Source organism: Nansenia antarctica, assembly GCF_963989245.1.
Source record: "Nansenia antarctica genome assembly, chromosome: 5".
NCBI classification, from domain to species: domain Eukaryota; kingdom Metazoa; phylum Chordata; class Actinopteri; order Argentiniformes; family Microstomatidae; genus Nansenia; species Nansenia antarctica.
Genome location: NC_137690.1, coordinates 38,593,482 through 38,608,343, shown reverse-complemented (window position 1 = coordinate 38,608,343; position 14,862 = coordinate 38,593,482).

The window sequence follows — 14,862 nt, the reverse complement described above, 5'->3', positions numbered from 1 at the left end:
GTGGGTAGAGGGGATGAAGAGGTCTGTACAGGGGGGTAGAGGGGATGAAGAGGTCTGTAGAGGTGGGTAGAGGGGATGAAGAGGTCTGTACAGGGGGGTAGAGGGGATGAAGAGGTCTGTAGAGGAGGGTAGAGGGGATGAAGAGGTCTGTAGAGGAGGGTAGAGGGGATGAAGAGGTCTGTACAGGGGGTAGAGGGGATGGAGAGGTCTGTACAGGGGGTAGAGGGGATGGAGAGGTCTGTACAGGGGGGTAGAGGGGATGGAGAGGTCTGTAGAGGTGGGTAGAGGGGATGAAGAGGTCTGTAGAGGTGGGTAGAGGGGATGAAGAGGTCTGTAGAGGTGGGTAGAGGGGATGAAGAGGTCTGTACAGGGGGGTAGAGGGGATGAAGAGGTCTGTAGAGGTGGGTAGAGGGGATGAAGAGGTCTGTACAGGGGGGTAGAGGGGATGAAGAGGTCTGTACAGGGGGGTAGAGGGGATGGCGAGGTCTGTACAGGGGGGTAGAGCTATTCTCATGCTAAAATTGACTGTAAATCCAGATTTTAAAGTTGATATTCTTCCCCGTGGAGCATGCCCCCATAACCTGTGCCCCACCCAAACATTTTAGCACCAGCCGCCACTGATGTCAATCGTGGCTGAGAGCAATCGTACAGTGTGAGCACAATCGTACAGTGTGAGCACGCACGTCGTAAGGTCTGATCAAGTCGGAGACGGTAGGACTGAAACTTTCAGTCGTGCAGTGTGAGAGGTTCACCGACATAACATCGCACAGTGGGCAGGAGCCTTTAGGTTAAGGGTATTCACATCCAAATTGAAGGAAGGGTTTATGAATTATAGCTCTTTTATATATAATAACCAAAAGTAATTAGACAATTGACTCAAAAGCTGTTTCATGGACCAGTGTGGGCTATTTATTCCTTCATTATTTCTTTATCAATTAAGCAGGTAAAAGGTCTGAGTTGATTCCAAGTGTGGCATTTGCATTTGGAAGCTGTTGCTGTATACGCACAACATGCAGTCAACAGAGCTCTCAATGCAAGTGAAACAGGCCATCCTTAGGCTGTAAAAACAAAACAAAATCCATCAGAGAGATAGTGGGAACATTATTAGTGGCCAAATTAACTGTTTGGTACATTCTGAGAAAAAAATAATGCACTGGTGAGCTCGGCACCACAAAAAGGTCTGGACGTCCATGGAAGACAAGAGTGGTGGATGATCACATGATCCTTTACATGGTAAAGAAAAACCCCATCAAAACATCCAGCCAAGTGAAGAACAGTCTCCAGGAGGTAGGCATATCATTATCCATGTGTACCATAAAAGAAAGACTTCACACAAGCAAATACAGAGGGTTCACCACAAGGTGCAAGCCATTCATAAGCCTCAAGAATAGAAAGGCCAGATTAGACTTTGACAAAAAACATCTAAAAAAGCCAGCCCTGTTCTGGAACAGCATTCTTTGGACCGATGGAACTAAGATCAACCTGTACGGAGTATGGAGAAGGCTTGGAACGGCTCATGATCCGACGCATACCACATAATCTGTGAAAAAACGTGGAGGCAGTGTGATGACATGGACATGCATGGCTTCCAATGGCACTGGGTCACTAGTGTTTATTGATGATGTGACAGAAGACAGAAGCAGACAGATGAATTCTGAAGTGTTTAGGGATATTCTGTCTGCTCAGATTCAGACAAATTCAGCAAAGTTGATTGGATGGTGCTTCACAATACAGATGGACAATGACCCAAAATATAGTGTGTAAGCAACCCAGGACTTTTTTAAGGCAAAGCAGTGGAATATTCTGCAATGGCCAGAGTCAATCACCTGATCTCAACCCAATCAAGCATGCATTTCACTTGCTGAAGACAAAACTAAAAGCAGAAAGACCCACGAACAAACAACAACTGAAGACTGCTGCAGTAAAGGCCTGACAAAGCATCACAAAGGAGGAAACCCAGCATTTGGTGATGTCCATGTGTTCCAGACTTCAGGCAGTCATTGCCTGCAAAGGATTCTCGACAAAGTATTAAAAATGAACATTTTATTTATGATTGTTAATTTGTCCAATTACTTTTGAGCTCCTGAAAATAGGGGACTGTGTATAAAAATGGTTGCAATTCCTAAATGTTTCATACAATATTTTTGTTCAACCCCTTGAATTAAAGCTGAAAGTATGCACTTCAATTACATCTTGATTGTTTCATTTCAAATCCTTTGTGGTGGCATACAGAGCCCAAATTATGGAAATTGTGTCACTGTCCAAATACTTCCAGACCTAACTGTATATAAATAAATGAATGTCAATGACCCCAGGTGTGGGACTTTATTAGGTCAAACAGGTTTGAGGGGTCAGGCAAAGGACTTGGTGGAGCCAGGCAAGGGTCAGGCGATCATCGTTGTAATCCATGGAGCAGGGCAGGAACCGTGGTGCAAGGTGCTGGGCTGGAGGTGTCCATGGTGCTGAGTGCCCACTGATGAGCTAAATAAAACATTCTATTTCTGATGAGTCAACAGCACTAGGGCTCCTTCACAAAACCCTTACTGGAATCTTCATACACTCTGTGAATTAGTCTTTACTTTCTGATGAGTCAACAGCACTAACCCCATCCAGTGCGACATGTAGATAGCATATATTTAGAATATGTAAAATGCAAACACCAGAAATGCAAGAAAGTTTGAGGTATACCAAATGGAATTAATAACAAGTGTTACGACCCTTCTGTCTAGAGTAAAATAAGGGCCTAGGGTAGAGTGCACAATGTACAGGTGTGTTGCAACACAAATGCCCAAAAAAGTGTACAAGGGATCAAATCAATTCAAGTTTTATTTGTATAGCGCATTTCTCACAAGATGCAACTCAATGCGCTTCACGTAATGACAGATGTTCAGTGTCCAGTGTAGTGTAGTGTTCAGTGTTGTGTCCAGTGTCCAGGTTCCAGTGATAGCTTCGTCAAAAGGACGCAAGGGTAAAAAACCTGTGCACTGTGCATCAAGGAAAATTCCCCTGCAGCCCTCTAGTGGTAGAGCGACTACTTACCAGTTTGCCCACCAGTGCAAAGCTGCGGCCCCCCACAAGCCCCTCGGGGGGACCCCACACGCCCGACCCGCCCCACCACCGGCGCACCCGGCCCAGGCCACCAGGCTCAGACTATCATAGCCCTGCACGAGGCTAGCCGGGTCAGGTGCCCCAGCGGCAGAACAGACCAAGCACGCAGGCCGGCCGGGGGCCCCGAGGAGAGGCCCAAGGAGCCCGGCGCATGGCAGGCAAGCAGGGGCGAAAAACCTGTACACAGCGCCTCCAGGAAAAGTGCCACTAGACCGTAGGGGTCTAGCCGGTGTGTATCTTATAAGTGATGTCAGAGACCAGGAACCAGTGGCGGCTGGCCGATAGAGGGCGCTGGGGCACCGCCCCCACCTTCACTTCCTAGTTGCGATTTGTAAACGTTTTTTTTTTTTTAATAAACATTGTTTATTCACAAAATGCGGCTGATATTCTGTCGGCGCCTATCAGCATTCATTAAAAATCCTCCAATACAATAAACATTTTATCTGTGTGTGTGTAAAATTCACTGTTAAAATACATAGGGGGAGGAGTCGGGACGCCGGTCGAATGCAAGTCTATCGCAGGCCAAATACTTTTCGCTTACACGTGAGCTGTAGCAGCGCTCCAATTGGCTGTCTCCTATTTCTCGGCCGGGCGCAAAGAATTGCGCCTTGAATATCCGGTTGTATAGCAGAAAATGTATTATGCTGAGGACTTCCGACTTCCGGGACAGCATGGATTGAACGCACGCACGACTGCTCTCCTAACAAATTAAGTTTTTTACAATGTAAGGAGGATTTATTTCTGTAAACAAATTGAACAAATGGATTAGAAGGAGGCATCTTTTGTTCCCAACTTGAGGATATTGCAACTGGACCTATTACCGAAGTCAAACTTATCTCGTTTGTGGTCGCAATCTCCGCACCGGTTGTTAGGCTGCTGTTGGTCTTTTGCGAAGCCAGAATACACAAACTCGACCTGAAGGTAAGAGAGTCAGCTAAGATAAAAGCTACTTCAAACATTTAGTAATATCGTCAGCATGGTACGTTTTCTAATGTCGTCTTTTCGCTTTTACACACACACACTCACACTCACACTCACACTCACACTCACACACACACACACACACACACACACACACACACAATAACATTGTGCAACAACAGCGTGTGAGATGGGAAATGTGTCACTTGTTGTTAGTCAAGTCCCAAGTCAAGCTCAGCTGATCACCTTAGCCGACATTTACATGATTTATTTGTTTACATGTTTGGCATTTTAGCAGACGCCTTTATCCAAAGCGACTTACAGTAGTGTAAGTAAGTGAATCGTCTGTCCTTCAGTCATGATAGGAAAACCAAATCGATGCTGGGAGAAGGAATGGCAGACTGTATTCTGATTGTATCTTCTATGCTCTTTGTATGTTTCTATGCTCTTTGTATGTTTCTATGCTCTTTGTATGTGTCTTGGTGTAGGAGAAACGTAGGACCACGTTGGAAACAAGTGTTTCGGTACACGTTGACGTGTAGAAACTGTAGAGAGAAAATTGTAGAAATTGTAGAGAAAACTGGGGGGGTAGAGGTGATGAAGAGGTCTGTACAGGGGGGTAGAGGGGATGAAGAGGTCTGTACAGGGGATGAAGAGGTCTGTACAGGGGGTAGAGGGGATGACGGGGTCTGTAGAGGTGGGTAGAGGGGATGACGGGGTCTGTACAGGGGGGTAGAGGGGATGAAGAGGTCTGTACAGGGGGGTAGAGGGGATGAAGAGGTCTGTACAGGGGGGTAGAGGGGATGAAGAGGTCTGTAGAGGAGGGTAGAGGGGATGGAGAGGTCTGTACAGGGGGGTAGAGGGGATGAAGAGGTCTGTACAGGGGGTAGAGGGGATGGAGAGGTCTGTAGAGGTGGGTAGAGGGGATGAAGAGGTCTGTAGAGGTGGGTAGAGGGGATGAAGAGGTCTGTACAGGGGGGTAGAGGGGATGAAGAGGTCTGTAGAGGTGGGTAGAGGGGATGAAGAGGTCTGTACAGGGGGGTAGAGGGGATGAAGAGGTCTGTACAGGGGGGTAGAGCTATTCTCATGCTAAATCTCATCCTAAATCTCATCCTAAATTTCGTTGTTTGGTACCTGTACTGTAGCAATGACAATAAAGTCCATTCATTCATTCATTCATTCATTCAAAATCGACTGTAAATCCAGATTTTAAAGTTGATATTCTTCCCCGTGGAGCATGCCCCCATAACCTGTGCCCCACCCAAACATTTTAGCACCAGCCGCCACTGCCAGGAACAGTATAAAAGGCTCTTTAAAAACAGCAGGGTCCGATGGGATAGGATAGTACGATAAACTCTTGACCGGGGCTCTGCCCAGGGTTGACTCCAGACTGTACCCCGTCGCCTATGGGGAGTTCCGGCGCATCCTCACGACCCAGCGTGGCTCCAATCACTTAGCTGAGGACAGAAAAGAGTGACTCAGCAGGTTGCACGAGTGACAGGCAACCACACAGTCCAGAGTCCATCAACTGGCTCTCAGCTATGCTAGACAGTAGGGTTAGCCCTCAACCTCCAAAGTAAGCAAACAAAAAGTCACTTAACTTTGGCAAGGGCGCTGGCTGCACCCTCCCAAGTTTCCCAACAGGCCTCTGGAATCACAACCCCCAGTGGTCAGACACGGACAGCTCCGTTGGTGGCCAGTCGTCCCTCTGCTCGGGACCACAGCTCGGCGCCTGTCGTGTATCAGGTGTTCTCTCGTTCCAACGTCGCAGGTCCCTCTGGTACTCGGCAGGTTTTCGTCTGGTGGTCGTCTAGTTGTCGCTCTCTGTCTCGTTGTACTCCCTCGTCGTAACCCTCGCTCCCAAACCACTCTCCCCTCCTACTGTTTGCTGGTGCCTTAAATAGAGAGCAAAGGGGAACAGTGTCACTCCCAGTCCCCAATCACTGCTAACCAGCAGCCAGATTAACAAAACTACGTGCGAAACAGCCAAATGCGTAACACATGCAATAACCTAAATAATAAATACATATCTGAAAACTATTGTTACAATAGGATTGTATTAAAACATAAGGTTTGTTTCCGCACGGACGAAGTTGAGTGTGACACAGCCATGTGGAGAGCTGGATGTAGAAGGTCAACACGGAGTTATAATAAAAGTGTAAGCAACTTGAGAGAATGCTTTAATCGTCAATTCTGTTAGTCAGAGTACAGTATAGGACTAGGCAGAATTTAACATGGTGACAGCGAGGTGGACACGTTCCTGACGTGAGAAAACCGAACTTTGCTACAGTGAGGAATAGCCTAGCATCGGAGCTAACTAGCTGGTTAGCAATAACGGCGGATGGACAGAGGGGAAGGAGAAACTCCCGCAGAAGTGATTCCAGTAAAAGCGGAAAAGATGGAAGGACTGAGACCTCCACAGACGCTATGCTTGGACTCTGGAAACCTGGCGAAGACATGGAAATCGTGGAAGGAGGAGTTTACACTCTACTTGGAACTTTCTATGCCAGATGCGACCGAAAATGTGAGTGTGAAGCTGTTCTACTACCTCATTGGAGAGGCAGGTAGGGAGCTCTGTGAAACGTTGATGAGTGACAGCACTTCGGCTAGGAGGAAACTGTTGGACTTGATCACCGCATTTGATGAACATTGCAATCCCAAAGTGAACGAGACAGTAGAAAGATATCGTTTTTTCACGAGAAATCAAGGTCAGAAAGAAGGCATTGACTCGTATGTTACTGATCTCAAAGTGTTAGCCAGTACATGTAACTTTGGAGAAATAAAGGACTCGCTCATACGTGACAGAATAGTATGTGCTGGCAACGATGCAGGGCTGAAAGAGAGGCTGCTAAGAGAAGAGAAGTTAACACTGAAAAAATGTCTACGCATGTGCAGGGCCACAGAGTTGTCCCGTGAAAATAGCAAAACCCTCTCAGGGAATAGCGTGGAGGAGGTACACATGATGAAACAGGCAGAAGGGCAGGAGTTGGATACAGTGTCATGCAAGTTCTGTGGGATGACACATGAAAGGAGCAAGGCAAAATGTCCAGCCTACGGAAAGAGCTGCAAGAAATGTGGCAAAGAAAATCACTTTGCAGTTAAATGTAAATCCAAACTGGAGAAAGAGAAAAATTCCATCAGTACACGTACGGCCGGAAAGTGACTGTACAGAGCGACCACAAGCCTCTGGAGAACATCGTCAGGAAGCCACTGCTGAGTGCACCCAAGCAACTGCAGAGGATGTTGCTGCGGCTTCAGTCATATGAGATAGAGGTGACATACGTTCCCGGACGTGACATGGTGCTCGCAGATACATTGAGCAGAGCGTACCTGCCTGAGAGCTCAGGCGCGGGGTCATTGGAAGCTGAGATAGAGACAGTTAATATGGTGGACTACGTACCAATCTCAGAGGCGAGACTCAGCACAATACGCTCTGCGACCCGAGACGATGACACCCTACAGAGGTTAAGTGAAATCATACTGAAGGGATGGCCGAAGAATAAGAGAGACACACCGATAGATATCAGACACTATCACTCGGTGCAAGAGGAGCTGAGTGTTCAGGACGAAATCGTCTTCAGAGGAGAGAGAGTTGTGATTCCAGACACACTACAAAGCGACATCACTCGCCGCATACACTCTACTCACCTGGGAGTAGAGGGTTGTCTCAGACGGGCGAGAGAATACGTCTACTGGCCAGGAATGACCGAGCAGATCAGGACAGCCATATCCAAGTGTGACGTCTGCAGAGCAATGGACACAAAGCAGCGGAAAGAGACACTGCACTCACACGAGGTGCCGAGCAGGCCATGGGCCAAGGTGGGGACAGACTTGTTTACCCATAACAACATGGATTACCTACTGACGGTTGACTACTATTCTAACTTTTGGGAGGTCGACCATTTACCTGACACAAAATCGAGTACAGTGATAAGAAAGCTGAAGGCTCACTTTGCTCGTCAAGGGATCCCGGATGTCGTGGTTTCAGATAATGGGCCACAGTACTCTTCCCATGAGTTCGATAGGTTCAGTCAGCTGTGGGGATTTCAACACCGGACGTCATCCCCTGGCTACCCTCAAAGCAACGGGAAAGCCGAGTCGGCGGTCAAAACGGCAAAGAGACTCATGATGAAAGCCAAGGTGGCAGGGGAGGACCCATACCTGGCAATGTTGGATCACCGCAACACTCCATCTCAAGGGCTAGATACAAGCCCAGCTCAGAGACTGATGTGTAGGAGGACCAGAACCCTGCTACCAACGAGGGATAGTCTTCTGCAGCAGGAGGTGAAACGCACAACGCCAGAGCAGATGAGACGAGGACAAATGAGACAAGCAAAGTACTACGACAGAACAGCCAGTGATTTGGACACGCTGAAAGCAGGAGAGCATGTCAGAATTCAACCCTTCGAACCACACACAAGCTGGAGAAAGGCGACAGTGGTGCAGCCTGTGGACCACAGATCCTACAGAGTGGAGCTGGACACCGGAGCTGTCCTTCGACGGAATCGACAACACCTGAGACGGGACAGGGGCACAGAGCCCAGTGGGGCACAGAGCCCAGAGACCCACAGCACACCAAAGTCTACTGCTACTCCGGGTGGGGCACAGAGCCCAGAGACCCACAGCACACCAAAGGCTACTGCTACTCCGGGCAGGGACATAGGGGACACACAGACTGTAACCACTAGATCGGGTCGAGCAGTTGCTAGACCCGGATATCTCATGGACTATCCGAGCTGAGTTGTGTAGCGCACAGTGTGTTCGAGAGAAGAAGAAAAAAAAAAAAAAAAGAGAGAAAAAGAAATGGTTTTGAAAGATTTTTATGTTGTTCACTGTTTAGCTCCCTGTTAGTTCAGTAAAAGAAAAGGGATGTTACAATAGGATCTTTTAGTTCAGTAAAAGAAAAGGGATGTTACAATAGGATTGTATTAAAACATAAGGTTTGTTTCCGCACGGACGAAGTTGAGTGTGACACAGCCATGTGGAGAGCTGGATGTAGAAGGTCAACACGGAGTTATAATAAAAGTGTAAGCAACTTGAGAGAATGCTTTAATCGTCAATTCTGTTAGTCAGAGTACAGTATAGGACTAGGCAGAATTTATACAGAACTATAACATGTTCATTAATAATATTTCGAAATTCTCACCTGAGCTGCATTTGCCATTGTATTTGTAATTCTTCTTCTTCTTCTTCTTCTTCTTCTTATCAATTGCGTGTTCAAATTACTGTTCGTGTTAAAAGTCCTTTAAAATCTCGCCGTGCTTTAAGATCCTTCAAAATCTCGCGGTTTCTCGCGGTTACTTCTGTGATGACGCGCTCGAACCAAATATGGTGTCCAAGCGTCCGGGTGATGCCAAACGTAGGCTGCAGCTGGACCCTTCTCGCATATTCAGCAAAGCCAAAGCAAAGCCATCTTTAAAACAAAAGTGAAGTCATATTTATTATTATTATTATATATGGGGAGAACTAATGGCTCTCTTAAGAAAGAGAGGGTGTTTCCGTTTTGTTTTGTTTCACTTTATGTGTCCATGTTGTGTGTTTTAATATGTGTTTTTCATGCTGTGTTCTTATACTGTTTTTTATGCTGTTTTATGATGTGATGTTTTGTTTTATTCATTTTATGTTTTATACTGTGTGATGTTTTGTTTTTATTCATTTTATGTTTTATACTGTGTGATGTTTTGTTTTATTCATTTTATGTTTCCATCGAGGACCACTTTGGAAATAGGTGTTTTAAATAATGCTTTCAAGTGCCATCCTCTGGACATTACTTAGTGTCATAATGTGTAAATGATGCTATTTGTAAATTCCTAATAAAAAAAAAAAAGAATACACACACACCCCTGTCCTGTACCTGTCAGTGTTCTGGGCCTTCTCTCTCGCTCTCTCACACACACACACACACACACACACACACACACACACACACACACACACACACACGCGCGCACACACACACACACACACACACACACACACACACACATCCCTGTCCTGTACCTGTCAGTGTTCTGGGCCTTCTCTCTCTCTCTCTCTCTCACACACACACACACACTCGCACGTAATTATACACACACACGCACGCACCGATTTCAAACACACCCTACACAGATTTCACTCTGATTTCAATTAGGCTAGGTGACCTAGCATTCTAGTACGTTTGGGCTAGGTGACCTAGCATTCTGGTACGTTTGGGCTAGGTGACCTAGCATTCTAGTACGTTTGGGCTAGGTGACCTAGCATTCTAGTACGTTTGGGCTAGGTGACCTAGCATTCTAGTACGTTTGGGCTAGGTGACCTAACATTCTAGTACATTTGGGCTAGGTGACCTAGCATTCTAGTACGTTTGGGCTAGGTGACCTAGCATTCTAGTATGTTTGGGCTAGGTGACCTAGCATTCTAGTACATTTGGGCTAGGTGACCTAGCATTCTGGTATGTTTGGGCTAGGTGACCTAGCATTCTAGTACATTTGGGCTAGGTGACCTAGCATTCTGGTATGTTTGGGGGGGTCATCCCTATGTTCCCCGGGTCCTATGTTCCCCGGGTCCTATGTTCCCCGATTTCTTAGCCCCCCCAAAAAAGGGTTCTATGTTCCCCGCTTCCAAAAAAGGGTCCTATGTTCCCCGCTTCCGAAAAAGGCTCCTATGTTCCCCGCTTCCGAAAAAGGGTCCTATGTTCCCCGCCTGCCGTTGTGTCAAGCGACCCCAGGTGTCGTTATGTGGTACTGCATGAGAGTTTGACGTGCGAACCCCGGTGTTGTTATGTGGTACTGCATGAGAGTTTGACATGGGTCTTAAGATGTCTTGGAAATATGAAGAACACAATGAATAAAAAAAACAACATACACAAATACATAATCATACTGTGGATTACTAATTGATAAAGACATTTACAGGAAATTGCAGGAACTATTATAAATAGGAACAAAATTATTATGTGTACAACATTATTATATGAACAAAATGATTATATGTACAAAACCTTTTGTAGGTAGGACACTATTCATAGCTTTCATGTGACGTCACAGCATAGTGGAAACGCCCACCTGACGGGCAAAAGGCACTGCCTGTGAAGTTGCAGAGCACCAGGAAACACAGTAGCATTGGTTAGAAAACAATCATGCCAGATAGTTGCTGTGCAATCGGGTGTACAAACCGGCGAGGAGATAGGCCTGGGTTGTGTCTTTATAGGATACCGAGTGAAAAAGAAAATAAAGAAAGGAGAAATGTGTGGATTAATGCCATCAAACGAAGTGTACCAGGAGCGGGACAGAAAGAATGGATGCCATCAAAGCACACACGTCTGTGCTGCGAACATTTCATCAAAGGTAAGTTAGCTAAAGTAATGTTAATATAATTAGCTACAATTGCAAAGCATTTAGCCATTATCTGTACATAGCTAACGTTAATAATTTCTGCATGGTTTGTTTAGGTGGCTTGCCAAAAGGTTGCTACCGTTAGCACTAGCTACTAATGCCGTAACGTTATTATCGCCTTGATTCATAGGTTTCAAATCTGACGACCCTTTGTCTCCTGACTGGGTTCCATCAGTGTTCTCGCACACATCACCCAACAAGAAGAGGAAAAGGGAGAAAGCAATGGACAGGTACGAGCAGCACAACAAAATTATGAAAAAGCGTGAGGAGAAGCAGCAAGATGCAGCTGCCCCAGCACTGCCAGATCAAAGCCTACCTGACATGGAGCCAGAGCTACCTGCTCCTGAGGCTGAGCAGTGTAACAACAACAGGTGCAAGGATAATGTCGCAAGACTAGAGAGGGAATGCAACTACCTTAGGGAAGAGAACCGTCAGCTGAAGGACATGATCAAATTAAGTACATTTGATGAAGCCACCTTAGAAAATGATGATGAAAAAGTGATAACAATGACTGGAATGCCCACCTATGCCAAATTACACGTTGTTTATATGTTTGTCTTCTCCCTGTTACCAACTGGTACAATCCTCTCTCCTTTCCAACAACTTGTCTTAACCCTTATGAGACTCAAAATGAACCTGCCCCTTGCATTGCTTAGCTGCATCTTTAGAGTCTCCGTTCCAACTGCTAGCAGAACATTTAGAAACACCATTGATGCATTGAATGCCAAGCTTGTTCCAGCACTTGTGTTTTGGCCAAATAGAGATGAACTAATGCTGTCAATGCCTAGGGTATTTAGACAGGTCTTTCGTAGATGTGCTTGTATAATTGACTGCTTCGAGATATTTATTGAAAAGCCTGGAGACCCAAGAGCAAGAGCACAGACATATTCAAATTACAAACACAACCATACCATAAAATATCTTATTGGTATCACACCACAAGGAACTGTTTCTTTTATATCTAACGGATGGGGTGGTAGAACATCCGACAAACACCTGACTGAAAGATGTGGGTTTTTGGATAAACTTAACCCAGGGGATGTTATATTGGCAGATCGAGGATTTGATGTAGCAGATTCAGTTGGTCTTTTCAATGCACAACTTAAGATCCCAGCATTTACAAGGGGCAAAAAGCAACTGAGTCCCGTAGAGTTGGAGTCCACACGAGGGCTTGCATCTGTCAGAATCCACGTGGAGAGGGTCATTGGTGAGGCCCGAAATAGATACACCATCCTTCAGAGTAGAATTGGAATTCAAATGTGTGAAGCTGAACATCCTCATGCTCTTACACCTCTAGACAAGATAGTGCAAGTGTGCTGCGCTCTGATAAATGTTGCTCCCTTCCTTTGGGTTAGTACCTACATGGATAAAGCTGTATATGGTACGCACATCGACGGGTGCTGGGTGAATAGAATAAACTAGGAAATAGGATGTCCCGCACACCGTAGAAGATTTCTTTGTATGCCTCATCACAAATGTGTACATTTCATTTGGAAAAACTGCATATTCTTATGTACATTTAATGAAATAAAAAAACTGAACATGTACTGAAAGTTTGTTTTATTTTAATTTTGATTGTTTTATTAAATATTAACATCTGAACATTTTTGTCCTTTGTGCTGTGTATACCATAGAATGAATGAAGACGTCAAGGTTTGTTCAGTTTTTTCTGCTCCCTCTTCTGTTTAGCTAGTTCTCTTTTACAGTCACTGCATTTCCAACATGATCGTTTTATGTTAGTGGTGTCTATCTTTAAGCAAGCGCTGTGAATGTATTGTGTTTTACAGATCCCTGATGTACACTCAAGTATGTCATCAGTAGGCAGGACAGGCATTCCACAGTAACAACTCTTGCCTTCAGCTGGTTTGGTGGCATGTGATGCTAGAACAGGAGCTGTGAAGACTTTACCTACTAGCTCTGGAATTACGTACACAGGTCCTGACAAATGTGTGGACCTTCTCGCAGATAATGTCAAAGAAGTCTGAATCAGGCAGAACTCTCTCAATGTACATTTCTTCTGTGTCTGCTGTCCCTGGTCCCCAAACAGCGAAGTCACAGTAGCTTGCTTCTGTCAGGTGAATTTGGGTCTGGACCTAATAATAAATAATGCATTATATTTAGTCAACTTGAAATGAAAGTAACAATTGCGATGCTTTACACCAGCAAATATAAAAACAGATAGATTTTTTTTAAATCACCTGATAATAGTACTGATGGTCCCTCTTTAGTGATAGTTTGCCCTCAGTCAGTTGTAGACAAAACGTGCTGTCTCTGCTTTTCTCCACCATTGTGGTACCCTGAAGGCTGCTGGGTGCCTTAACCTCCAACACACCCATGTCATGGCAGTCACATGTTAGGACACCATCAGGTGATGCCCCTAACCAAGGATATTTGGGGGTGATGAACAGCCCTGCTTTGTTAACAGTGAGGTTGGTGTGTTGGCTCTCCGTGAGCTTGGTGTATTTCTTAACAACCTCTTCTTCATGTTCAACACCCCATCTAAAAACAACACAAACAGTGTGTCTTAGCAATTTATGGTAATAGCTTACATGTTTACCACAACAAAGTGCACAGCTAATATGACAGCAATGAACACAGCTCTTATCACAGTAACATTACTGAGGGATCATCATATACTCATTGTACATCGAGAACGGTGATGGGGGATGAAGATTTAGGGGGAATGGTGGAGTGGTGGCCTGGAATGAACAATGCAGGGCCATCACTCTAGAGTGACTCAGCATTGTTTTGAGTTTCTAGGGTCAACGACAGGCATGGAATACAAAAGGGTAATTGCATATATTCAAATGTATCTTATGGAACACAGAAAGGCAGAAACTGTGCAATCAAGTCTTTGTAGTCATTTAAATGTGTCTATTGTTCTAGCCCAAGTCAAGTATTGCATATGATAAGTTTCTCTTACATCCCCTAGATCGCTGTCGATGTGAGTACCTAAGTGGCTGTGAATACCTGAGGGAATGTGGTGTTTTCTTTGTATCCTTGTAGGCGACAGGATAGCACACTTTCTTGAGCAGGGAGACTGATGGTTTGACTGGGTCAGTGTGGCAGACTGCTCGTATGTTGGAAGCAGTCACCCTTCCTGCCTTCTGCTCAAACCACATGGCACATTTTGCTTGAAGTTGTGTCTCCTTCTCTATCACGTGGCACTATTTGAAATAAATAAGGTTTAGTAAGAAGTTTGTGACATGTGGATATGACCAAATTTACTGACTGATGTGGCCTAAATGTAGCCTACCTGTTCTTCTGTCAAACTCAACCCTGTAAAGATATCTTCACTCTTTGCCTGTAGTTCTTTGTCTGATAAAGCTCGATACTGGGGCATGTACCGTTGGCTTAAAGGTGCAGGGATGTTCAGCTGCACTGCCCTTGGTATGAACCTGAGTGTGAATGAAAAGACCATTGTAAATTGTTATTGGTGCTGAGAAAAGTTGCCATA